At 37.4% G+C, this 26,634-nt stretch overlaps 1 protein-coding gene across 2 annotated transcripts in view; it reads right to left on the bottom strand.

Moving 5' to 3' along the window:
- LOC145664642 (uncharacterized) overlaps window positions 1-26,014 on the bottom strand; it is a 45,457-nt gene extending 19,443 nt beyond the window's left edge. The window contains exons 1-2 of one of the 2 annotated variants that reach the window (XM_081731474.1): window positions 25,956-26,014; window positions 18,751-18,856 (exon numbers count right to left, since the gene is read on the bottom strand). The gene's annotated coding sequence lies outside the window, so the exon portion shown is untranslated. The other variant, XM_081731475.1, reaches the window with a different exon arrangement.
- Window positions 26,015-26,634: the final 620 nt, after the last annotated feature.

The following is a 26,634-nucleotide window of genomic DNA, read 5'->3' as shown; positions in this document are numbered from 1 at the left end:
GAAAAGTGAGATACTGTTATAAATGAGTAGGGATATAAACAAATACGGAAAAGTATTAGCAATGACACCACTCGAAATGAGTTTTTGCAATATAATGGGGCAGTATTTTATTCGAATGTGAAGGAAATCATTGCGTAAATTGTCTCTTCCCCTCCTTAGAAGTCTAAGCTACAATACGTATCTAATAATTTTGAATTAGAAATATATGCATCGAGTTTCATATCCTTAACTTTAAGGTGTCCTGAGTTAAGTAAATGAATAAACTTCCTGCCAACGAAAGAGTAAAGCTTTGGGCTTTAATAGTATCAGGAATGTAATTATGCATTTCAGCGACCCCGAAAGCTATTGAATAGACACTCATATATTTCAATTAGGAATTTTTAATTTTCACCCCTCCCATTAAACCTCCATGCAGATAACGCTAAAATTTGATGTGAACGATATAGAGGGTATCATACATAATTCATGCACTCAAAAGCTATGGATTTAACATTAATATCGTTCATTTTCGATTATTTTTACATGTTCCTGTGTCTCCCATGATAGAACTAGAGGTGATACGGGTTTCGATTCCCGTCAGGAGTCGTGTGGTTCGGGTTCCACGTTAAGTCGTAGATGTACGTCTTGTATAGAGTAGTACCTGAAAGACACGCTGAACTCTATATCACCTCGCCTCGTGACATATACTACGTTTGCATAATTTCTAAACCACTTTTCTTTCTTTCAATCTCCTCCTTCCTCTTAGGACACGCATAGGTTCAAACAGAAACATTCTTCACGGTTGGAGGACGCAAGGCTACTGTACCATATGCGTACAACCCTTATGGGACTAGGTAGTGAGTTGCGCAGTTTGAGTAGCACACACGAATAAACCACGCTTACATTTATTATATATAATTAATAAAATCTCATATTAGGACTTACTCTGCACGTCAAACTTTTAACATATGTGACTTTTTAGATTCTGTTCTTCTTCTGCTTTATTATTATTATTATTATTATTATTATTATTATTATTATTATTATTATTATTATTATTATTATTATTATAGCTATATGAAGCAATTATCTCGGCAAACTTGGTTAATACACACCATTCAGCAACCGGTAGTTGTAGAAATCTGGCTGTTCCAACAGTAGTTGTTAGCTCAATCGGTGATTCGAGTGCTAGCCGTCTTACTGCGCGGACGTGTGGAAAGTGCTCTGCGAGTATATTACTATAGTGTTTTGTTTGTTTAGCGAGCTATTTGCTAAACGTTTAGTTTCTGTTGGTGTTTTGGTTTATTAGTGCAATATGAATACAATACGTAAAAATACCGTCAAATTTGAGTTTGATAAGAGTTTACGCCATTTACGACCGACGCCACTTGAGGTTCATACTTGGCTTGCCGAGAAAGTAAAGCTCACCTTGGACTAAGTTGAAGCCATTCAATTGCACAACGAACATTATTGTCTTTATGTTAAGTTCAGTGCCCCTAGTACTTATGATAATTTTTTGCGTACCACACCTGAGAAGTTGATTTTTACTCACTCCACTGGAGCAGAAAGTTTCGTCCATATTTCCAGTGCAAGTGAAGATGTCACACGAGTGCGGGTTTTAGAGTTGCCCATTGAACTTAGTCTCGAAGTGATTCAAGCAACATTAAGTCCTTATGGAACTATTTCTAAAGTAATAAATGAACAATGGTCTGATAAATTACAATTTCCAGTGTCTAATGGAGTTCGTGTTGTGTATATGACTCTAAAAAAGCATATTCCGTCTAAACTGACATTTCAAGGTCATCGTGCTACAGTCATGTATCCTGGTCAGCCCCCTACTTGCTTCTACTGTGGCAACAGTTCCCACGTATATAGTAATTGTAATAAACGCCAACCTCGTAATCTACCTGCTCGACATTCGTCTGGTACTTTACAGATGACTGAGTTGTTCGTAGGACCTCTACCCCAAACTCCTCAGTATTCAAGCTCTACTGCGTCTCGTCCCTCCCCTGCCGCATCAGAAGCTGTGGAGATGACCGAACTTGAACCAGGTGTTCCTAACATACAAGATGTGCAACTTTTCCCCTCTTTACGAACATCGGATTCACAAGCATTATCCCCTGTTATTACTAGTGGTATCACCTCATGTTCCGATATTCATATAAGTGCCTCTCCTCCAGAAGTTCCGGAGAGTTCCCAGCATAATTCTGTGCCTCCCCTCTCTGTTACTTCATCAAGTCTACCCCTCCATAGTGGTGATGTGTCTGCTAACTCCAGTGCTTTACAACCCGAAAACTCTACAAGTGAAAAGTGTGCTGATAAGCTATTGTTGCCTAATGTTGAAGACATCGGTGGTCGGAACAAAAAACGCAAAGTGTCAACACCCAAACAACCGTCACGTGATCCACGTGTACTTACTCCAGACAGTGTTAAGCCTACTTCAGAAGCACCAAGTGAAGGTCAGTTACCTCCCAAGGTTACTTCTGCAGTTCCCACTCAACTATAGTGTTTACGTTTTTGGTGCTTTGTTTTCGTATTGATACGAGCGACTTACCTGTCTCTCGTTCACCAAGATGTTGTTTACATATTGGAGTTTGTGCATTCTTATAGTTTTTTTTAATCAGTATCTTATGTTTCCCTTCCATTTTGCAACAATCAATTTTAACAAATCTATCAGCGTTCTTAAATTTACTGCTTTACAGGACTTCTTACGTTGTCATTCCATTGATGTTTGCTTCTTACAGGAAGTTGGTACTGCATCCCTTGTGAATATTCAAGGTTACAATGTTTATAATAATTTCACTTACAACGCTACCGGTACAGCTATTCTTGTTCGTCAGGGTATAGAGTTTGACAATATTTTTTACCATCCATCTGGTCGCTTAATTAGTGGTATGATAGGAGATGTCAAAATTTTGAACTTGTATTCACCTTCGGGGAATAATCAAAGGGCTGCCCGCAACGAATTTTTCGACACAGTGGTTGCTCCGGAATGTGCCGGAAATTATGCTGGTCTTATCATTGGGGGTGATTTTAACTGTGTCATACATCAATCACAGCAAATTCCGGGCTACAATTATTGTGCTACTCTACATAGGTTGGTAACAGGCCTTGGGTTAAAAGACTGTTGGCTTACGTTACATCCGGATTCTCCAGGTTTTACTTTTTTTACGCATACAAGCTCGTCCAGAATTGATTGTTTTTTTGTTTCTCAACCTTTGCTTCGCGGGCTACTTGATATGCAAATTTCTCCCACATGTGCTTCTGATCATTTTGTCCCACATTTAAGTATTATGTTAAATGTTAATAAAATACCGAGAGGCAGAGGTCTCTGGTATCTCAATACATCTATTCTAGTGGATCAACTATATGTGCAAGAGTTTACCGATACCTGGCATCGCCTCGTTCAGCGGCGTTCTCCTCGTAAAACTATTGTTGACTATTGGGAATACAATGTTAAACGCACGATTCGTTATATGTCTATTTCCTATTGCAAAGATAAGGTACAGGGTTTTAATCAAATGTACGATTTTTATTATGGTGTCCTCCACAATTTATATACTCTGGCTCTTCAAGGGGACAAACGAATAGCATCCATTAAAGAGGTGAAGGCAAAACTATTACAAATCCATCGTCGTCAACGAGCGGGAATTCATATTCGGAGTAAAACTCTATCCATGGATTCCGATGAGTGTGTGTCTGTATATCAAGTATTGCGCGAGCGTCAGCGCTCTAGGTCTCAACTTATTGAAAATATCACTGATGAACATGGAGAATCCGTCACTAAGTTTTCTGATATCCAAGCTATCATCCTTCGACACTACCAACAATTATTCAATATGCAGGATGTCGTCGCAGCACCTCCCATTGACTACTTTGCCCATCTGCCGCATAGATTAACAGTGGAACAACGACAAGCGCTCACTCAACCATTTTCTCAGGAGGAAGTGAAGCAAGCCGTCCTCACAGCCCAGAATTCTAAAACGCCTGGCATAGATGGCCTAGGTATAGAGTTATACAAGACATTTTTTCATTTAATGGGACCCATGCTTACTGAATGGGTGAATTATGTGCTACAAGTAGGCATTTTGGGAGATTCCTCTCGGACTGCTGTCATTGTGTTAATTCCGAAGAAGACTCATCCTCGTACAGTGGCGGACTATAGACCTATATCTTTACTCACCTGCGATTATAAAATAATTAGTCGATGTATTAGTGCCCGACTACAAACTGTTCTTGCCCAACTTGTTGGGCCTCTTCAACATGGTGGTCTACCACATAAACGTGCTCAAGATATTCTTGTTGCTATACGTGACGTCATCACCTACCATCAAGATATTGACCAATGTGCTGCGGCCTTAGTTGCCTTGGACTATTCCAATGCTTTTGATCGAGTGAACCATACATACTTATTTTCTTGTCTTCAAGCCTATGGATTTGGCGATGATTTCTGTAATTGGATTAAGCTGTTATATTGTAATTGGACAATCAAACTCAAAATTAATGGATATCTCAGTTCTGCCTTCCGCATTAGTAATGGCATCCAACAGGGCGGTCCCTTGAGCAGTCAACTTTTTATTCTTAGTTTAGGGCCATTTCTATATAATGTCCAACATGCCCTTCATGGTGTCACTATATGTAATACTTCTGTGCGAGTTTACTCATTTATGGACGATGTAACATGTTTCACGACTGGTCACTCTGACTTCGCCGTTTTACTACAGCACATACGGCTCTACGAATCAGTATCCGGAGCCAAGCTTAACCCTAATAAAACGTACGTTATGCCTTTGGGTAAGTCAACCACTATTACTACTACTTCCATTGGTCAGTTACAACAGTCAGTTAAAATCTTGGGAGTGACTTTCAGTTCCAGTGTGGTGGACATTATTACTAATAATGTTGGCCTTACAGTGAATCGGCTAACTTATGTTCTTGACCAACATCGATTTCGGAACCTTAGCCTTTTATCTCGCTTAGAATTTGTGCGTTTGTATGGATTATCTCAATTATATTACATTGCCCAAGTCCTGCCTTTTTCTAACTGTCATCTTGCAAAAATTAAGAAAATTGTGGGTAATTTTTTGTGGAAACCTATGATTTTTCGTGTTTCCTACCAAATCTTGTGCAACGATTTCCAACAAGGTGGATTAAATTTGAAAGATGTCGAATTGCAGACCCAAGCCCTATTTCTCCAACGATGTTTACGTTTACTCCACGAGCATCCTGATCATCCTACCACTCAGCTTCTCATGAACTTATTACACCGTGTTCCATTAGAAGCACTTTTCTATCTTGGACACCTCCCGCCTCAATATACATATCTGAAACCGGTTTTGTATGAGATTTGTTATCGATTGTTAAATCATGATTTAGACGAAGTGCCCACTGTTAAAAGACTGTATTCGGTACTTCGACAACCTTGTACTCTTGTTCCTACCATTGTTACTAAGCATCCGCATCATAATTGGCAACGTATCTGGCGTGTTCTACATGCTCCTTATTTAACTTATCGTGCAAGATCCGTATGGTTTATTGTGGTGCATCAAATTGTTGATACTGTATCCCGACGACATTCACTTGGATTTAGTGACTCTGACCTTTGTGCTTCTTGCAATGTAAAGGACACTATTGCACATCGTCTTACCGAATGTGGTGAAGCAACAGTGGTGTGGCCTCAGTTCTGTAGCTATCTGGCCCACATGTGCCGCACTACTCCCACGGCTATTTCAATAGACTTTATACTTTTTCCCGACTTTACTTTTTTTCCGAGAACAAAATATCAAGCTGTTAATTGGTTGATTGGCAACACTGTTTTATACTTGTTCGTAGAATCTCAGAAACTTGTTCATACTACCTATATTATGTTTTTATATGCTCAGCTAAACCAAATTCCTTTTGCTATGCGCAATAGGTTGTTCGCAAATTTTTTTAGTGTTCTATCTGCATAATGTACCTTTTCTTGTATCTGCCCATTTGTATTACCTTCCTTAGTTTGTTTATTGACTTGTACTGACATTAAGTTGCAAAAAAAAAAAAAAAAAAAAAAAAAAAAAAAGGTAGAGCGCTGAGCCATGGATTCAAGGGTTGCGAGTTCGAATCTAGTCTAAGTCAAAAGATTTTTTTCCTGATATAATTCTTGAAATGGGAATGTTTCTCTCTTCACCTTTATCTCGTAATTCTGAATAGAGATGTTTGGATGTGAAAGAAAAAGTATACTAGAATATAAGAAAAGAGAGAGAATTTACATGATACCTTTTGCAATTTTTAACTATATTTTCACCTATCTAGGACGTTTCTAAAATGTTCAGACTTCTAGAGCTCCTTTTCGCTCTCTTATGTGTCCTTTAACTAATTTCTACAGTTACTTAGTGAATCACATATACATATATTACAGATGTCGTATCTCTTTCTCTTCTCTCTACATCATGTCTGGAGATGAATGCTTTGACAATAGGTTACAAACACGATTTTAAAAAATAATACGATCTGCGACATCAGTGATACATATTGTGGTGTTTAACTTAACATATAAAACAATAAATAGAAACACTGAGAATACGAATCTTTTCGTGCACTGATGCTTCAATAACAGTGAACTGATGCTTCAAATCTGTGTCTTTACTCCCTTCACCTATGTTAATTCCCTAGTCAAAATAAAAACTCTTCAAAATTAATCACAAATTCTTATACAACCATCCCTTCCTTGGAGTACTGCGCGGTCACATACCCGTCACTGCGATGTAAAGGCACTTATGGCGACGAGGATACATTTTTATATTGACGTGTGGTTTAACACTACTTCACTTTCAAAGTTGTCTTTGCTGCTAAGAGTGCTTTCATGTTTGATCTTAACGGCATTATACCCAACTAAGAGCAGAAGTTTAGTTTGTGATCAGTACAATGGCGTCAAGAGGACGGCGTTCGTGTGTTAACTCACCAAATAGTTTTTGTTATGTGTGTGGCCAGTTTGTAGTTAAAGGACAGTGTAGATCCATTACGCCATCGGTGAAACTAGCATATTATATATATTTCGGATATCGTGTGGGAGATCAGGACAAAACTTGGGCACCCAACATAATTTGTGCATCGTGCTACGTCACTTTACTTGCATGGGCCAAAGGAAAACGGAGGTTCATGAAATTTGCTGTGCCAATGGTGTGGAGAGAACCCACCAACCATCTGGATGATTGTTATTTTTGTCTCACAGTAGTTAAGGGACATTCTAAAAAAAGCAAATACACAATAAGTTATCCCAACGTTAAATCCGCAATTAGACCTATTCCGCACGGGGATGAACTTCCACTTCCCGAGCCCCCTACCAACTGGGAAGAGATATGGCCAAAAGACTCTGATGATGATCATGACCTTGATGAACCATCGACATCAACATGTACATCCAAGGATCCAACGTTCATCCCTGGCTGTGTTCGCGAGCCACATTTCATCCGGCAATGCGAACTTAATGACCTAGTCCGTGATTTGCACCTGACAAAGCAAGAGGCGGAACTTCTGGGATCAAGGCTCCAGCAGTGGAACTTATTGGATGCAGAAACGAACATATCAGTGTACAGGAAAAGGCATGTTCAATTTTCAAGCTATTTCTCAATGCAAGATAATGTGTGCGTATGTACGGATATAAATGGGTTGATGGCGGAGCTAGGAATTCCTTACGTTCCAGAAGAATGGAGGTTATTTATCGACGCGTCAAAGGTCAGCCTTAAAGCTGTCCTTTTACATAATGGAAATAAAAAACCTTCTATACCACTTGCGCACTCAGTGAAGATTAAGGAATCCTATGACACCATGTCAACTTTGCTAAATCTTATAAATTACAAGGACCATTGTTGGCAAATATGTTGTGATCTCAAGGTAGTTGGTATTTTATTAGGACTGCAGTGCGGTTACACGAAGTACCAATGTTTTTTATGTTTATGGGATAGCCGAGCTGATGACAAACATTATGAAGTGAAGAAATGGGAACCTAGAGTGCATTACGTACCTGGAGAATGCAACGTCAAATACGCTCCTTTGGTAGATCCTAATAAGATATTACTACCGCCACTTCATATCAAGTTAGGACTTATGAAAAACTTTGTCAAAGCCATTTACACATCTGGTGAAGGTTTCAAGTATTTGCGAGATAAGTTCCCTAACCTGAGTGATGCTAAGATTTCAGCGGGAGTGTTTATTGGTCCCCAAATTAGGAAATTAATGCTTGATGATAGCTTTGACAGCAAGTTAAACAGTGCTGAGCTAGCTGCCTGGACAGCATTTAAGTGTGTTGTGCGCAACTTTCTGGGCAATAACAAAGCTGAGAGTTACACAGAAATCGTACAGGACATGATACAGAAATACAAAGAGTTGGGTTGTAGGATGTCTTTAAAAATCCACTTTTTGCACTCCCACCTCAGCTTCTTTCCTGCTAACCTAGGTGCTCTCAGCGACGAACAGGGGGAAAGATTCCACCAAGATATAATGGCAATGGAGAAAAGGTACCAGGTACGATGGGATCCTTCAATGATGGGGGACTATTGTTGGGGTCTTGTTAGAGAATGCAACATTTCTTACAAAAGAAGGAAGTAGTGTACGTTTTTGTAACCCAATGGAAGTTTCATATATTGTGATAGTTTTGATTGTCTTTTCATGACCTTTTGGTACATTTGTATTATTGTTTATTGTAAATTGTCACACTTGTAAATTATATTGTATTATATTTTATATATGTGTTTGTGGTAATAAAGCAAAACGTTTTACCTCAACTTAAGAGATCTGAAAGCATTACTATAAGGTGCAATAAACAGTACACACAGTATACATACAAACATATTTATTTCTCTAGAAAGAATAAAGCGATTATTACGAAACTTGGAGGGTTTGTTAAATATGAATCAAAGTATACTTAGGTATAATTTCTATGTTAGTATATGCAAGGGGACAAGATCTTGGGGTGTAAAATAAACGAAAAGGGAAATTTTTAAGGGATTTTCCCGAAAATCCCTCTGTTACGGGAAAATCGTACGTGATGGAGAAAAACAGAGTGCATATTCGAATTCAGCGCAAAAAGTTCCTTTAAGAACAGGTATATCGTTTTATATAACAAAACCTTTGTTAACTAGTGTAATCTATTATGTTAGTGATAGATAAAGCAAACCCACCTGCAGAGGAAGGATACTAATCCGTTTTATAGAATTCAATATCGAGATTCAATCTCAATATATTAGTTTGCAATTCCAGTGCAACTAGCTCTTTTATCTTTAGTTCTTGATTTTCCTTTTATATCTGTTAAAAAAAATTAAAAATATGCTTCCACCTTCAATGATAAGGAAATTGTTTGTGACAAAGACAAGACTAGCTTTCATATCAAAACTGTGATAATTAACTAAATGGAACAGGTGTTCGCTACTGTTCGAAAATTGAGTTCTTTTATTTCACAACAATCAAGAAGTTTATGCTGGTATTCGTTTGACCATTTTCTTTAGCACTGTACATGTGATCTTAAACTAATGCGACCTAAATATGCTTTATGAATGTAGTATTCAAATAGGTCATCTTAGTAAATTTAATTATCATCATCATGAAGTCTGTTTCCAACAAGAAATATTTATTTTAAATAATATAGTTATGAGAGATTTTGCCACCCCTCGAAATTGCCATCCTGTGCAAATACACGTGTTTTACAGCACATATGGTAGAGCCGTCCCATCTACAGGGTTGATACTCTTATGACTTATGGAGTACCTTAGTGAAACAAAATGGCCAGTGCACACTTGGTATCTGAGAAACGGAAGTCCAAATTTTGAGTGTTGCTAACACCGCTGAAGCTTTTCTCTTGGGCAACTTTGAAGGATGTCGTATACAGTAGATAAATCAATTACGCTGGGAAACCTTCGAGTAGAAAATACTGCAGCAGCTGTGAAATCAACATTGTTCAAACAACGGCTGATAATTGTGATGTGTGTCTGATTGCTAACTGCAACGACTCTGAGAAACTTCACTAACCGTACAGGTACAGGAAACTTGTATTGTTCTTTATTATAACATGAATTAAACCTGTAATAAAGTTTAGCACTAACATAGAGTACAGAGTTTTCTTTCGCTAAAGTGTGGATACATTTTTTGACGGACTCTGTGTTTAAATTTACTGCTACTTCTTAGATTAATATTATTTTTTTAAAAGTAAATTCCTTTAAAATATTGTATTTTCGTTGATGGGCTATATCTCTTTAAGTTTTAATTACAGTCAGAGCTCCTTATTCGCATAGGTTACGTTCCATAAATACGAGGGAAGACTAAAATGAACCGAGCTTTTGTTCTAAAAAAATATTAAGTTTTTTTAAACAAATTCTTTCAGTCTCTTTGAAAGTACTCTAAAATTGATACGACACACTTCACCAGACTTTTTTCCTGCTGCTTGAAGTACCTCTGGAACTCTTCAAGTTTGCTATCGTCCAGTGTCCTCTGAGAAGATCTTTTTACAGCCTCCATACCATCAAAACACTTCTCATTTAGATTTTTGCAATCTCGGGAAGAGAAAACAGGTCACTTGGGGATAGGTCTGCGAATATGCAGGGTCCGGAACGATACCCACACCTGAGATCCCAATTAGCAGTTCACAGACAAGCCCGTTTGTGCGAGGGCGTTGTCATGGTGAAAGAACCAAAGTTCTGGGCGTTTTCTCCGCACATTCTCCCGGAAACATGTTAAAAGTTCCAAATAAAATTGCTGGTTAACAGTTTGGCTAGAGGGTACAAATTTCCGGTACACAATTTCACGAACATAAATAAAAAAGAAAAACCGTGATCATCATCTTAACATTCGATCTCTTTTGTCTTGCTTTTTTGGTCAGTGACGTAACTAGGGGGTTGCAAGCGGGTCTTGTGCCCCGGGCGCCGGATTTATGAGGGCGCAAAATTGGGCAAATATTTCGGTGAGCATTTTCATTTTGTTGGTCAGGGGCGCTAAGGCGAGTTCTTGCCCCGGGCGAAAACTAGCCTATTTTCGTCGCTGTTTTTGGTCAAGGGGAGTCGGAAGTCTTCCATTCGCTAAGCCCTTGATTAGTTTCAGGGTCATATCCGTAACGCCAACTCTCATTACCTGTAATGACCTTGGTCAAAAAGTTTGGGTCAGTTTCAATAAGTCCTCTCTCGAATCCAGATGAACTTTGATTTTTGATCCTGTGTGAGCAGGCGAGGAAAAAACTTAGCTTGTAAATTCTCAAAATTCACTGGTACGAATTACAACTCCTCTTGTCTGTTCTGAAATTTCTTCGATAGTAAAATAACGGTCTTCGATGATTTTTCGGCGGATTTTTTTCAACGTTTACGTCATTTCGAGATGATGAAGAGCGTTTATTACGTTTGAAGCACCCAAACCAGTCAAAAACTTGTGTGAGGCTCATAACATTCTTCTTGGAAGCCTGTTGAAGCATTTGGTAAGCTTCCGTTGCTGTTTTTTTCGAGCTGGAAGCAAAATTTCATACATACTGCTTTCTCGTTTAAATCTGCCATAATTTCGCAGGCGGCAAATGAGAACAGTTGAGATAAACAACACTAAGATCAAACATTAACATCCTACGTACACTGAGAAAAAAAAATGTAGGTGGAGTACTTGAAAAGGTAGGTTACATGGTAATTCCTGTAGTTTTTGGACTTAACGTACAGCAGATGTATAACTGAAAACGCATGTTTTATAATACTTCTGTATAAGTGTTCCATCTATACGTAGTTTCCGTATGAAACAATGTTGGCGGTCAGGGTCTCACATACAGATGGACGTATATAACATATAGCTGACGAAAGTAACATACATATATGCATGATATATACGGAAAACTGTTAGATGTCAGACATCCTGCAACGGTATGATGTGACATCTAAGGGCAGTGCGTATGTAGCATACGAATAACGTATGCTCCATACTGATTTCTGTAGTAAGCAAGAGGATTCCGTATATTTGTACAATATACCGCTGTCCGGAGAACGGATTTTTCTCAGAGTAGAGGCAACTGATTTGGGAAGGTATCTACTAGACCCACCTAGCGGGAAAACTCTCTACTAGGCCTAGGAACGGCCACGTGCTTTCAACCCGGTTTATTTTGAGTCCTCCTCGTACGCCGCAAATAATGAAACCACGAACAGGGAATGAGAAAATGTAAGGGGTTATCAGAGATACCTTCCAAATTTACGAAATTACAAATCAATGTTGATACTGCTTTTAATTAAAGTTTCTCAACAAATTTAAGACGATCAATTACTAGACAGTGTGGTTTCAGAAATTAGTAATATTTTCTTGTTCGCAGCTTTCAAGGATCTTGTAATTCAGACTGATATAAAATTCAGTCACCAAGAGGTTTGACCTTGAACAAATTGCAATAGAAACGAGACTTGCACTAAAATGATGCTGAACATATTCTAAGCAAGCAAATAGTCCTTAGGAATATTTAGTCTAAAAGGTCGTTAAATCCAATATGGCTGTCGTTAGTGGTCATTTATGGCAGGCATGACTTTGGCTCAAAATTACAGCCTCAACACTTCTTTTAAAAGCTGTTCTCCATTACATTTATTTTACAGAGACGCTGAACATAAGGAAGTTTCAGGAAAGATCAGGAAGCGGGTGAAGACATCAGTTGAATAGAATCCGAAGAAGGAAAAGAAGATGCTGTCATATAAGTTGTTGGGTATTTGGAGATGAACAATGAGGTTACTATATGTGATTTAGTAAAGATCATAGAGCAGCAGCTGTGCTGTTCAGACACAAGAAAGCTGAATTATTGGAATTGTTTGGAGAAAGAATCGTTATAACTGAAATAAGTGGTCAAGTAGATATTCATACACTCAAAGAGACATCTGCTAGAATCTTTCATCAGTGGAGGGAAAACTTTTAGTTTTCGGATATTTCCTCTTTATTTGTATAAAAATTATACATTTGTGCCAAATTTCAAGTTTCCATATCTATCGGTACAGGAAGTACCCTATAGGTTTAGATTCAAGTGACGTTATTTCGGCCTTGCCTCCTAATTTTCCCAAATTCTCAGAATTTTCCCTTAGATTCAAGTGACGTTATTTCGGCCTTGCCTCCTAATTTTCCCAAATTCTCAGAATTTTCCCTTAGATTCAAGTGACGTTATTTCGGCCTTGCCTCCTAATTTTCCCAAATTCTCAGAATTTTCCCTTAGATTCAAGTGACGTTATTTCGGCCTTGCCTCCTAATTTTCCCAAATTCTCAGAATTTTCCCCTTACTCGTATCAAAAATCCTCCACTTAAGCCAAATATCAAGTTTCCACGTCTACACACAGGAAAAAAAAAAAAAAAAAACGTATGTGGCGTACATAAAAACGTAGCTCCAGTTTTTCGACTTAACGTAAGACTATATCTAACATCCTGCTGCAAAGGTATGTTTTATACGTAGTTTCCATATAAATGTCCCAAATAAACGTACTTTCCGTATGAAAGAAAGAATTGTATATATTGGATAAGGATCTTACATACAGATGGACGTATATAACATACAGCTAACGTATGTAATACACAGAAGACTGTTAATTGTCAGATATCCTACAGCGGAATGGACAGACATCTAAGCGGGAAAAAATCAGTACGTATGTAGCATATAGATAACGTATGATCCGTACAGATTTCCGTAGTAAAGATATGGATTCCATATATTTGTACAATATGCTGTTGTCCAGATAACGGATGTTTCTCAGCACAGGAAGTGTAAATAGGTTTTGAGAAAGTGAGTGACAAAATTTGAGATTTTCTTTTTCTTTTAGAAGATTTCATGATCCATCTCATAAATGATTGGAGATAATAGATTGAAATTTTTTTAAAAAAAGACATGAACTGGTGGATATTGGTGACGCAGGCAATTTTTTGTTGCACTGTCTTAATGGGGAGCGAAGTTATGGATGTTCGAGAAATGCCTGAGTTGCTTCGTGTAATATACACCCTGTGTGCTCCAGCCAGAGAACTTGGCTGCCGCATGCCATATGCCCTGATCGAAAGTAAAGATATACACCTATTACTTACGAAAGCATCGAATTGATTCTTTAGAAAATATCAAGAAGAATTAACTTAATTAACGAATTGATTCTCTAAAAGTTGATTCTTTAAGAAATAACTTAATTGACGTTATTTCAGATAAAAAATATAGTAAATGATTAGTTTAAATATATGGTTATAAGTACGAGGTGCACACCAGAAGTACCTGTCGTTTTCCCATAACTTCCACAATTTTCCTTATGTCATTTTTCAGCACTGTTTCCCTCTTCTTCTACACGTTATTGCAATCTTTGTATCTCACTATCGAAGCGTCTAGGAAGTCTTTTGTGGAGTATGTTTTAGACACTAGATAATATTACTTATAAATGTCCCAAATACTTTTGAAGGGTCTTCTGGACTAAAAACTTCTGCCTCACAGAAAATCCTTGGGGTTGTCAAACATACATGGTTCATTATGAAAGTAATGAGCATTGCTTTAGAAAAACTGTTTTATTGTTCCGATTGTTACAAATCCTTAAAATTCATTAAAATACGCTCCTTCTTCATCGACACACTTCTGGAGACGTGTTTTCCACGCCTGGAAAGCATCTTTAAAGTCCTCGGCTGGAATGGCTTTTAAAATCCTTGTAACATGGGCTTGAATTTTCTGCACGGAGTCTCAATGTTTTCCCAATCTATCTATCTATCTATCTATCTATCTATCTATCTATCTATCTATCTATCTATCTATCTATCTATCTATCTATCTATCTATATATATATATATATATATATATATACACACACACAAAGACTTTCATTCACAGATGAACATATTAAAAAGGAATACAGCTAGAAGTTTAAAGGTTTAAAGTATAAAGTTACTTCAGGTGTAATTATATTAATCTACCTTTATTAGTTTTTGAACTATCATCATCATCATCATAGGTATTCTGCCTTTATTGGCAGGTCACTTGCCGCAGCTGAGAAGCTTCCATGCTCCACGGTCCTCCGCCAACCTTTTCATCTTCACGTATGATCTTTCTGTTTTAATATCATCCATTAATTGTAGTCTCCTTCGCCCCCTCCCTCTCTTTCCCGCCACCATACCCTCTAGGACGTCCCTCATGATACAATCTCTTCTTAGGCAATGTCCCAACCAGTTTCTCTTCCTCTTCCTAATAATATCTAAAAGTGTTCTTTTCTCACAGACCATTTCTAACACTCTCTCATTCGTTTTCCGCTCTACCCAACTAATTCTTTCCATTCTTCTCCACACCCACATTTCGAAGGCTTCCAGTCGATTTTCGTCACCTTTACGTAATGTCCACGTTTCCGCCCCATACAGTACAACACTCCACACGAAGCATTTTATAAGTCTTTTTCTCAACTCTTTATTCAATGTCCCACAAAACAGACTTTTCTTCCTCCTAAAGGCTTCTTTCGTCATTCCTATCTTTGCTTTTATTTCACCTTCGCATTTCATGTCATTACTAAGTATACTACCCAGGTATCGAAAACTATTCACTTGTTCTATTTTCTCCCCTCCTACTTTTATATTTGACACAGACCCCTTCCTTCCAATCACCATGGCTTTTGTCTTTCTAACATTTATTTTCATCCCATATTCTTCAAAGCCCTTTTTCATTTTTTCTAACATTTTATTGATTTTCTTTTCAGATTCTGCAAGAAGCGCCATATCGTCTGCAAATCTTATGCATCTAATCATTCTACCTCCTACCGAAATGCCATCATCATCATGTAGGCTCTTTTTCACTATCTCTTCTAGATAGACATTAAATAGTGTTGGCGAGAGGCAGCATCCTTGTCGAACTCCCCTTCCAATTGCACTCTCTTCCGTCAGTTCTTCCCCTATCCTAACACTTACTTGTTGGTTCATGTATAAGTTTCTTATGAGTCTTCAATCTTTCCATTCCAACCCTATCTTTGTTAGAACTCCCAACAACAATTCCCAATTCACGCGGTCAAAAGCCTTTTCTAGATCAATAAATTCAACATACACCTCTTTCCCTTTTTCTATAAATCTTTCACCGATCGCCCTTAATAATCCAATAGCATCTCTTGTGCCCTTGCCTCTTCTGAACCCAAACTGCTCCTCCTCAACATCTTTATTTGTTCTTCCATATAACCTTCTGTTCAGTATTCGGAGCAGAATTTTAGCTGCATGAGATATGAGACTAATAGTTCTATAATCCTCACATCTCTTTGGGTTCGATTTCTTAGCCATCGGTATCATGATCGTTTTCAGAAAGTCTTTTGGCCATTCTCCTGTTTCATATATTTCATTGCATAGTCGCAACAATTCTTTCTTTCCCTTGTCTAGTATATTTTTAATGAATTCGATTGGTATGTTATCTATTCCGGTTGCCTTTCCATTCCTAATCTCGGATATAGCCTTTTCAAACTCATCCCGAAGAATACTAAATCCTTTATCATCCTCGCCTACTTCATTTTCTACTTCAACATTTAGGCTACATGGTCTATCCCTACTTTCATATAAGTCTTCAACGTATTCTTTCCACCTTCCTATGACCTCATTTCTCTCGCTGACTACCTTCCCATTCTTATTTTCTACTGCCATCATAATACCCCCTTGTTTCTTCCGAAATTCCATCGATTTCACCTCCTTGTACATTTCCTCATATTTCCCAACTCTTTCTAATTCTTCTATGTCCTCGCATTTTCTTTTGAAAAACTCTTCCCTCGCTCTGTCTGTTTCTCTTCGTAATTCATTATTTAACTTTCTGTACATCTTTCTGCCCTCTTCTGTATCAACCTGTTTCCACATCTTCCTCTTCCTCATTTTTTGCAACATCTGCTCTGTAACCCATGGTTTTTTAGCAGTTTTGTGTTCGCGGTAACCTACTGCTTCTTCTGCAGCCTGCTGTAAGCAACGTTTAATATGTTCCCACCGTGCGTTACTACCTGCGCCTATCCTTTCCTCGTTTGAACATTTTTCTTCGAATTTTTCAACGAAAATATTTCTTATTTCCTCGTTTTTCAACTTTTCAGTATTCAACACTTTGTTACCTACTTTTCTTCTGCCTACATTTTTCAGTTGAATATCTACTTCGGCCAGCACAAGATTATGATCAGAGAAAATATCTGCCCCGGGAAGGGTCTTCGCGTTCTTTAAGCTATTCCGATATCTGTCCTGAATCATAACATAGTCTATCTGATATCTTCCGCCGTCTATTGGTGATTTCCATGTATATCTTCTTCTCTTGTGCTGATTGAACCAAGTGTTCCCAATTACTAGTGAATTCTGTCTACAGAAATTCACTAGTCCCTCTCCCCTTTCATTTCTTTCGCCTAAACCATATTTGCCTACGATACTACCTTCCTGTTTTTCTCCCACAACTGCATTGAAATCTCCCATTAGAATTATGCATGCACCCTTCTTCTCCCTATCTATAATTTCTTCTATTTTCTCATAATTTTCCTCTACTTCTGCATTTGCATGCGAAGTCGTCGGTGCATACGTCTGTATCACCACTAGATCCTTCGTTTTCCCTTTAAGTCTTAACATCATAACTCTATCATCAATAAATTCTACTTTCACTACCTTCTCCTTTAAGTGCTTTCCAAGAATTATTCCTACGCCATTATGACCGCCCTTTTCACTACCTGAGTAAAACATTCTATATCCTTCGCTGTTCAATACCCCATTACCTTCCCATCTAACTTCACAAACGCCTACCAAATCTAAATTATTTTGTTTCATTTCTTCTTTAAGATTTTCTAATTTTCCTCCCTGTAACATAGTACGTACGTTCCATGTCCCTATCCTAAACCTTTTGCTCTTCCCTGTCTTTCTTTCTCTGTCTGTCTTCCCCCCATTATTACTTTCTCGTCCAATAGTCCTTCCCAAGCCATCCCCCTCCCGGAGATCCGAATGGGGGGATATTTTACCTCCGGAATTACATTTTGACCTGCGAAAGACCATTGTTCATATGTTCTATTTTTGCTGCCAGCAAACTAGGGAAAATAGAGTGGTGGTTTCCCGTTGCCTTCCACCTTTTGAACTATGGCGAAACGGTATTGGCGTTTTTACTCTAGGTACTTGCCTAAGGTTGCCATTCTGCAGAGGACACCGAGCCACTGTTAAAAAAGAAATTCATAATTTAAAAAATTGTTATTGTTTCGATTTATCATAATGTTTTATCTTTGTTCACTGTCAACAATTTGCGCGTATGTTAGGTAAACTACTAACAGTTTCGTGGTAAAGAATATAAACATGAAACATATAGCATGTTCGTTACTTTTTCTCTTGCAAAAAAATAAGCTTAAAAATTTACCTAGCTAAGAACAAAACTCATACATGTGTTTTCAAAAAGGCGGCGTTAAATTTGTTCTTTGGGTGGGGACGAAAATTACTTAACAAGAATATTAGGAATGATAAAAAAAGCATCAAAAGATTGCGATCTTGGCCAACACAAAGTAGTTTTTGAATCAGGGGGCCACAAAATTTTTGAACGGCTTCTAAATCAAGTTTCCTTATTTTTTACTAAGCACATCATACTGAGTTAAGTGATAGTTTGGATTTAGCTGCACTGTATGTAGTTCCCCAGATATAAGACCTACAAGAAAATTTTTGCCTGAAATATATTGGATCTTTTGACACGAAAATGCTAGGGCAAAAGGGCACATACTTTTAGTGTGCACCTCGTATATCTATATTTCTATCTACCAAAATATGATTTTTTCACAAATTTTGTAATCTTTGTAACGAATAGTGTAAATTATTCAATCAAATTGAAAACTTACTGCTTCCAACAGGATGTTACACTTGAATCCCAGCTCAAACGTTTTCAGTACTGTTCCTATTATAGCAACAAGTTCAGCAGTTACGAGCTACTCACTCATCATGTATCTAAAAAGAAGAAAATCAATTGTAAGTTTGATTATGATAATAAGGTTTTATATGCTTATGGAAATCTCGGAGAATTATTTTGATGTTAGATCACTAAACTTTATAGATACTGTGTAATACGAACAATTATTAATTCTTCAAAATTTGGGATTTCTACACTGTAAAAATTCGTTGTGTTATTTCAACGACATACTTATGTGTTAACGCGATGGTGTTAAAATATAACACAAACAGGTGGTTAGAACAACTCAGTCTCCATTTGGAGTTGTGTGTCAAATGCCGGTAGTTGAAATGACACATAGCCTGTGTGTTGAATTAACACAAGTGTAGAATCTTCGTTGTTGTTTTCTGCGTAATTACCGAATATGTTGGGTATCTAATTATAAAGGCTTATGTACTGAAGTTACAAACAAGCACAGTAGAAAGAAATACTTAAACCCAGGCATTTACAAAACTTCAACATGCAAACCTCTCGATGTGTTCTCAATTGTTTTACATAATGTTTCTGAAGAAGTATGTCAACAGCGAGAAACAACACTGTATTATTGTGTCAATTCTACACTGCACTAGAGCTCACCACTTAACACCGAGGACTGTGTTTCAAAAATGGCGGAAGATAAGTAGAAATACGATTAAGAAGCAATCATATAAGGATGTGGGTAAGAGTTTCCTATCATTCTTGAACAAGATGTTGATGAAGGTTGTGTTCCGCACCATCAAGAAATACTTCACAATAAGTGTTGGGGAGGGCGACAAAAAAAAAAAAAAAAAAAAAGAAGATTTTCTAAATGAAGCGTTCTGTAGTTTAGTATTCTTATTTCAAACTTAGAATTTGTTTTCTTCCTCGCCCTGTTAACATTTTAACAGGGCGTTTCAAGAAGGGCGCGTTCAAAAAACACTTGACGAAATTGACGATGTTCACTAATTAATAGGTTGCAGTTCTTTTCGTTAGGTTCGTTCGTTTCGTTATTTCCGAACGCAATCAATTGATTTTCATGTTAACTAACTAGTATTCAAAGATGGCGAACCACCCTAAGCGTAAGCATGCACACCACAAGCTTTTCCAACACAGCAAAAGGGTTACACTAACACTGCACACGGAGTTATTTCAACACCGAAATAGGTGTTGTAGTAACACAGAAGTGGAGTCGAACTCACACCAAACACGGTGTTAATCTGGTGGTCTTACCTTGAGTTTTAACACAGGGGATGTTGAATTAACACCAAAACGGTGTTAGATATACGACTTTGACTTTGAATTATGCAGTTTGTGTGTTAAAATAATAAGAAAACGATGTTGCAATAACACAGGGACTGTGTTATATTGATACTTGACATATTAATACATTACACACTGTGTCACTTTTTTCGTGTTGGTGCAACATCACCACAAAGTAACACTCAACACTTTTTCCCACACTACCGAACCTAACATGGTGTTGAACCAACACCGACAATACTAACACAGATCCGAATTTAACACCACTCAACACCGGTTGTGTGTTAAAAACGTAACACACTCCCTGTGTTAAACGCCAACACCGCGGGGTCTGTGTTGAATTAACACCGCATAGTGGTAGTCACGCTGGAACCACTGTTCTGTGTTAAAATTGAGTTGAAATAACACAGCTATTTTTTACTGTGTAGGAGATACTGATGTTGTTACTGTGTAGAAGATACTTTTTTGTTACTGATGAGTTAAGTAGTGTACAGCACTGTACAGTACTATGAGTTTACTGTTAAGTTATTTACAACATCTTTAATGGGTTACTTAAATAACTGTTAAACTTGAATCATCTAAAATCTTTGCTAAATCTAGTTCAATTTATTAATTTAACTTCAGAAACTTTTCATCCTTGCTGTACGTTGCCAGATAAGTATTTTTAAAATAATACTTATTTTACTCATTTCTTCATTCTGTAAGAAAAGCCAAATACTTCTTCAAACATCACGCCACATTCCTTTAGATTGAACTAGCCTTCCTGGTTATAAGACCGAAGATGTCATTGTCCTCTCCTATCAAAACTGTTGGAACACACTTCTCTCGGGATTGTGAAGATGGATAGCAAGTGAAGTGCATTGCCACAGCAACGCTATTGGAGGCTAGGATTGCTTCCAGGCCCACCTCCGGTGAGATCTGCGAAAGTTTATCACCGTAGAAGCAGCTCATAAAACGAGATCCGGCCACTATCCAAATATCATTGAGTTGAACTACGACCATCTATTCGTCGTCCCTAGCTGATTTGACGTGATATTAAATCAAATTGTCAAGTTCACCATTGGTTCTATTACATTTGCGTTGAATCGTCTTACCGGTTTGGAACTTCAGCATCGTCGAGAACAAAGGATAAATAAGGAAAGTGCTCATTTCCTGTCCTAGAAGCTAAATCTCTTCTCTTCTCTCCATTCTTTTACCTTCCACCAAATCTAGTCTCTATTTCTAATTTGAAATTGTTGAATTTCATTTACGCATTGAAGCATAACCTGTCATAATCTTAATTGCGTGGGAATTGTCAGTTCTTGTCCTCATTTGTATCCCTTTGAGTAATTTTATGGTAATTTGCGAGTGATTTGTAAGATAGTTTCTGAGCTAATGGAATTGACATTCGAAATCTGCAGAGTAGTGATTATGACGCTGCCGCGCTGGTCTGAAAAGGTGTGACACAATGAAACTAGCTAAAAATATTCCGTCATCTACAAGTTCGTTAATATGTATGAGATATTTAGTTTTCTTTTGAGGGTTTACTTAATTTTGATTTCACGTCAAGCAACGAATATTAATTACCAACTGCTGTTTTTATTTTTTGAATGCATCTTGATTTAGCAGTTTCTTTCCATAAGCGGCTAAATACCCATTCAGGAAACACACGTGTACGGAACTTACATTCTTACTTTCACTCATTGTTAAAAGTAATAAATTACTTAAACTCGCATTAATCCAAAATAAAGAGCAATCACTAGATATTGCTTTAATTTTTTCATTCTTAAACACTAGATAGAGCGCGACGTGATAGGACAGAAATATAGTTTAACATCAAAGTCTATTCCTGGATGAAATAAGTAAAATATGAAGATTGGCTGGAAAGTTTCTGATCTGACTCAGAAGAAAGCATTTCTCATTCACGAAATCCCTATTTTGTATGTTAGAGAGCAGGTCTTACGCGTATTTTCTACATGGTTACATATTCTAATTTTGAACTGTCCCTTCTTTGCAGGTAGAATTTTGAGCTAGGCATGAGTCATTGTAAATATGTAGCTCATCGCCAATCGTGCAGTGATTTGGTATCTCATCCTGAAAAATAGGACGCCAAACAGATTCATAAGAACATCTAGAAAACCTTATAGGCAATGTTCCATCCTATCCTATACTGAAGTTCTGGGTGAATGACATGAAATGTGGACGATAGTCTCTCATTGACGATCCTCGAACTAACCGTCTGCGGAGTGCTTCTACCGATAACATCACGAAAGTGAATGACGTGATCATCGATTGACACAACAAACTATTACAACACACTAGACATTTCTAAGGTGTGTATGCATATCATTATTTGCGAACATTTGGACTTGCGCAATGTGGACGGGCATTGGCTTACCAAAAACGGAAACAAATGGTGTTCTCAAATGCAAATTTACAACACGTTAATGCAGACTGTGAAGATTTTCTGAGGTAGGCTTGTAACTCATGATGGAACATGGTGTCATCACCATCGACCCAGAGAGAAAGGAGCACTTCAGTTTTCTGGGACAAACAATGTGTTCTCTTCATGTATTTCGTGTCCAAAAGACAGATCATTGATTTCCAACTACTACTTAAGTCTGCTGAACCCACTGACAAATTTGAACGAAGTGCCACACTACTCCTTAGAATATGCAATTCTGTGGTTTGAATTGATCCAACATCCCCTATTTACCCGACTTAGCACCTTCAGATTATCGTCTATTCCCTACCGTGAAAAGACACGTGAAGGGGAAGCATTTTCCCTCGGGCGGGTCTGATATGGACGCTGTAAGTGACTGGTTACACATCCAGGAGGAATTAGAGGAACCTAGGACATCTCTGGGAAAGAGTTCATTCAAGTACAATGACACTATGTAGAGCACATACAAAATTGCAGCTCGATACCATGTCAGCTTCTCCCTTAGGCAAGAAATTTTCTAGCTAACGCTTTATCTTACTTTCAAGATACGTTTGTTTTACGTTGAGTACTCGTTACAGTATTATTAATTAGTTAACTCTGTGGAATGCATAGGATCGAATCCTTTTTCCAATTTAATCAAACCTACCCATCTTCCTCTGATCTTGCTCAGTATATTATTTTATCAGCTTTTTCTTGATCTATACAAAGGAAGGAACCTCCATGTAATACTTAATTGTGTGACAGTGATATTTTCAACATATGCCAGCACTGTGTACACAAACGGATCCTTCCTCTGACGAGATAACAAGCACAGCCGGTGGTCATATAATCAAAAGGCTCATTAACGTTACATGAAGTTGGGCTACATTGGGAATCGAATCCGAGCCAGCCAACTGTTAATTAGACGCCTTATCGACTATACCACTTCGAATCTTGTTTCGTAACTCAACACAAATATAAAATTCACTATGGTAGCACAACATTGCACTTCCACGTAATCTTGCCGTGCTTGAATATTTCGCGGAAGGGAAATTCCTTTCCTAACATGACCAAAAGGGTGTTCTTAAGATATTAGATGAGGAAGCCGGAAACAGATCCTTTTCCTATCATTTAAAAGAGAATAGAAAAACTGGAATTAGAAAGTTTCACTGAATGAATATTGAATTTTGAATACGTGGACGAAGTATTGGTGTGCATAGACGAAGTATCTACAGCTTTATTAATATTCGCTGTGCAGATTTAATTTAGCGGAATCAGCTGAAAATTGGTTTTAAAAAAATCATATTTGCTAAATTTACTTTCATATGGCATCGTAAGGTTTCACCACTGAATGACTAGCTAGTAAGATAAGCATTTAGTCAACTTTGCAAAGGAAAATTAAAACACTTTCTGTAAAATGAAAAAATCGCTACAATTTTGGTAAGGTAAGACATCTCTCTATCCTGTATAGCGCAACCTTGTGAACACATTAACTTTCGTAACTGGGATTGGATTTCAATGACACTTTGCTGATACATTGAGTGCTTTAATACCGCGGTCCAGTTAAACGATGGGTGTCGTGGGTGCAAAGGGGAGCTAACCCCCACTCCCATAGACGTGGCAACCATCATGGAGCTAGAAAGACGGAACAAACGCCACTCACAAGCTTTTGCACAACTGAACACAAACGAAAGCAGGCCTAATTGTTGAACCATGAGTAGTTTTTGAGATCTAGCACGAAAAATATCAAAACATTTATTTTTTCCGAGCTACGACCGTCGTCACGCACGTGCTTTCTTCGCATTTTTACCATGTCCTCACTTTCTTCTCCAAGTAATATGTCTTGATTTTTTTTTGCAATAATTTATTCACATACAGAATTACTTTGTGGACAAAGCAGACATTTTTAGCACTTTGCCCTCTTGAGATATTACACCCGAAAAATTGCATCAAAATCACAAACTTCAACTTTCGGGCCCCATAAATTTATGGTGCCAGTAGGATCATAGCTGTGGATATTTCTGCAACTTTTTTATATGCAACAGTACTCAGTACAAAACTTATGAATCCCCCCTTTATGCCATTCCAAAATACAACCCCTTTAAAAGAGTAATTTTCTGTAATTTTCCTAATGATTTCATGTGTTGATTTACAACCCTGCAAGAGCATATATTCTCCGTGTACCTCAGTCTCTCGTCTAAACATTCGTTTTTGTTTGGTGTTCTTCTGATTCGTACGTCCTGAGCAACTGTAGTTTTCATAGACCCTTGCAAATGCAAAAATGGCGCTCCAGCGACAACAAAGATGGTGCCATTCAGGAACACTTGTACGTACGACAACGTGAATAGCGTTATTGACTTTCTCATAAACAAGGTTCATTACACGCTAATTTTGTAATTTTCGGAGATGGTCGAGCAACCACTTTCACCATTTTTGAACCACTTCAGATGGATTGACCCAATTTCTGAAACATTCTGTCCCTTATATTATTTTGTTCTCTACACATATATATTTTTTTATTCTTGGAAACTCAGTTTCACTTACGAAATTTTAGCTTTGCTAAGGTAAAGCTAAAATTCACCGGGTCCATGTTCCGTTAAGGGGGTCCAAAACTACACAGGACCCTCTTATGTTAAGCTAAGCTAACCTAACCTAACCTGACCTAACCCAACATAACCTAACCTACCCTAATATAACCTAATATAACGTTATATTATGTAATCAAACGAAAATCAATAGAAAGAAGTGGTGTCAAAGACACTGGACCCCCTTAACGGAACATTGACCATTCACCGATATTCTCTTCTACTTGAAAATTAATAGGCCTATTACTTTGATATAGGGAACGAAAATGACTTATTTTTTGAAAATGGGCAGATAAGCCAACAAATGGTTAAACAGAGAATTAATACTGTACCCTCTCGTAGTAAAAGCTATTAATAAGTTCGCTTTATAGAATTTTGGAGGTCAGGAAAGTATCTATGAACTTAACTGTTATAGTGATTAGGTTCTGTTGCTATCTTTGTTCTGTGCTTATAACAGAAACAGGTAATATTTCATTTAACTCATATCTTCAACTAGCATTGAAGGAATTTACATTTCAAAATGACGTAATTATTTGTAAGAAATGGAAGGCCGTTCAAACATTATTCTTATCTAATTCCTATAGGGAAATAAATTTGCTCACAATCAGAGCAGAAAAACAGAAAAATCAATAAACATAATACATGCGAGAAGTATGAAGCATACATCACTCAAACAAGAAACTAAGTTATTTGTGCCTACACATTAAAGTAGCTATTGTTATTGAATAATTCACGAAGTTAAAAATACTTTCAAGATGCATGTATACGATAATTTAAATTTTACTACTTTATAAACTCACAAACACTAAAATAAGTAGTAATGCATTGAACTTTTATATTTCAGTTCTGACCTGACAATATTTCTTAAGCAGAGATACAACAAAAATTACTTACGACTATGAGTAATTTATGAATAATCTCGATTGTAGTTTGTGGTTTCAAATCTAAGGTTTTCCTCTTCTTTTATTGTTTGAAGTTGTTAGTTAATATCTTACAAGACACCTTGTACCCAAATAGGGTTTGATGTTTGTGGCATGTTTCCAACGTTTTTAAGAATTTTCAAATTTCTTTGATAGAAAATCTCAATCAAAAGCTTTATTTCGTTAGTTAACATCCATATTGTTCTATTTTAGGTCAAATAAAGCCTGTTAATTGTAAAATGGTGCTCATATTATTAATCTGTGTCTTCTGTTGCATTCTAGATGCATAATGTCTTGGGAAATGCCCTCTTATTGCGTACAAATTTATAATATGTATGCAAACTGTATGCCATAAAAACGAATACGAAAAACATGAGCTAAACTAAGTGGTCACTACAAGCTGGATTTACATCCATTGTAATTCTGAGCAGGGAAAAGCTTGTGAGCAGCGCAATGGTACGTCTGCATGGAGTAAGTGCGACAGCGAGGATGGGTATGAGGGTAAACGAAGATTTTAAAACGATTATTCGTGGAGAAATCACGCACCACCCTGTGTTAGATGGTCAGTAGAAGCTAGTAGATTTATCATTGCATTACTAAATGTGGATATTTAATTCCTTGTTTTCGTACAATAACATGTAATGCAGTAGATT

Source organism: Thermobia domestica, chromosome 11, assembly GCF_964235325.1.
Source record: "Thermobia domestica chromosome 11, izTheDome1.hap1.1, whole genome shotgun sequence".
Taxonomy (NCBI): domain Eukaryota; kingdom Metazoa; phylum Arthropoda; class Insecta; order Zygentoma; family Lepismatidae; genus Thermobia; species Thermobia domestica.
This window is presented reverse-complemented; position numbering and strand designations above follow the sequence as displayed.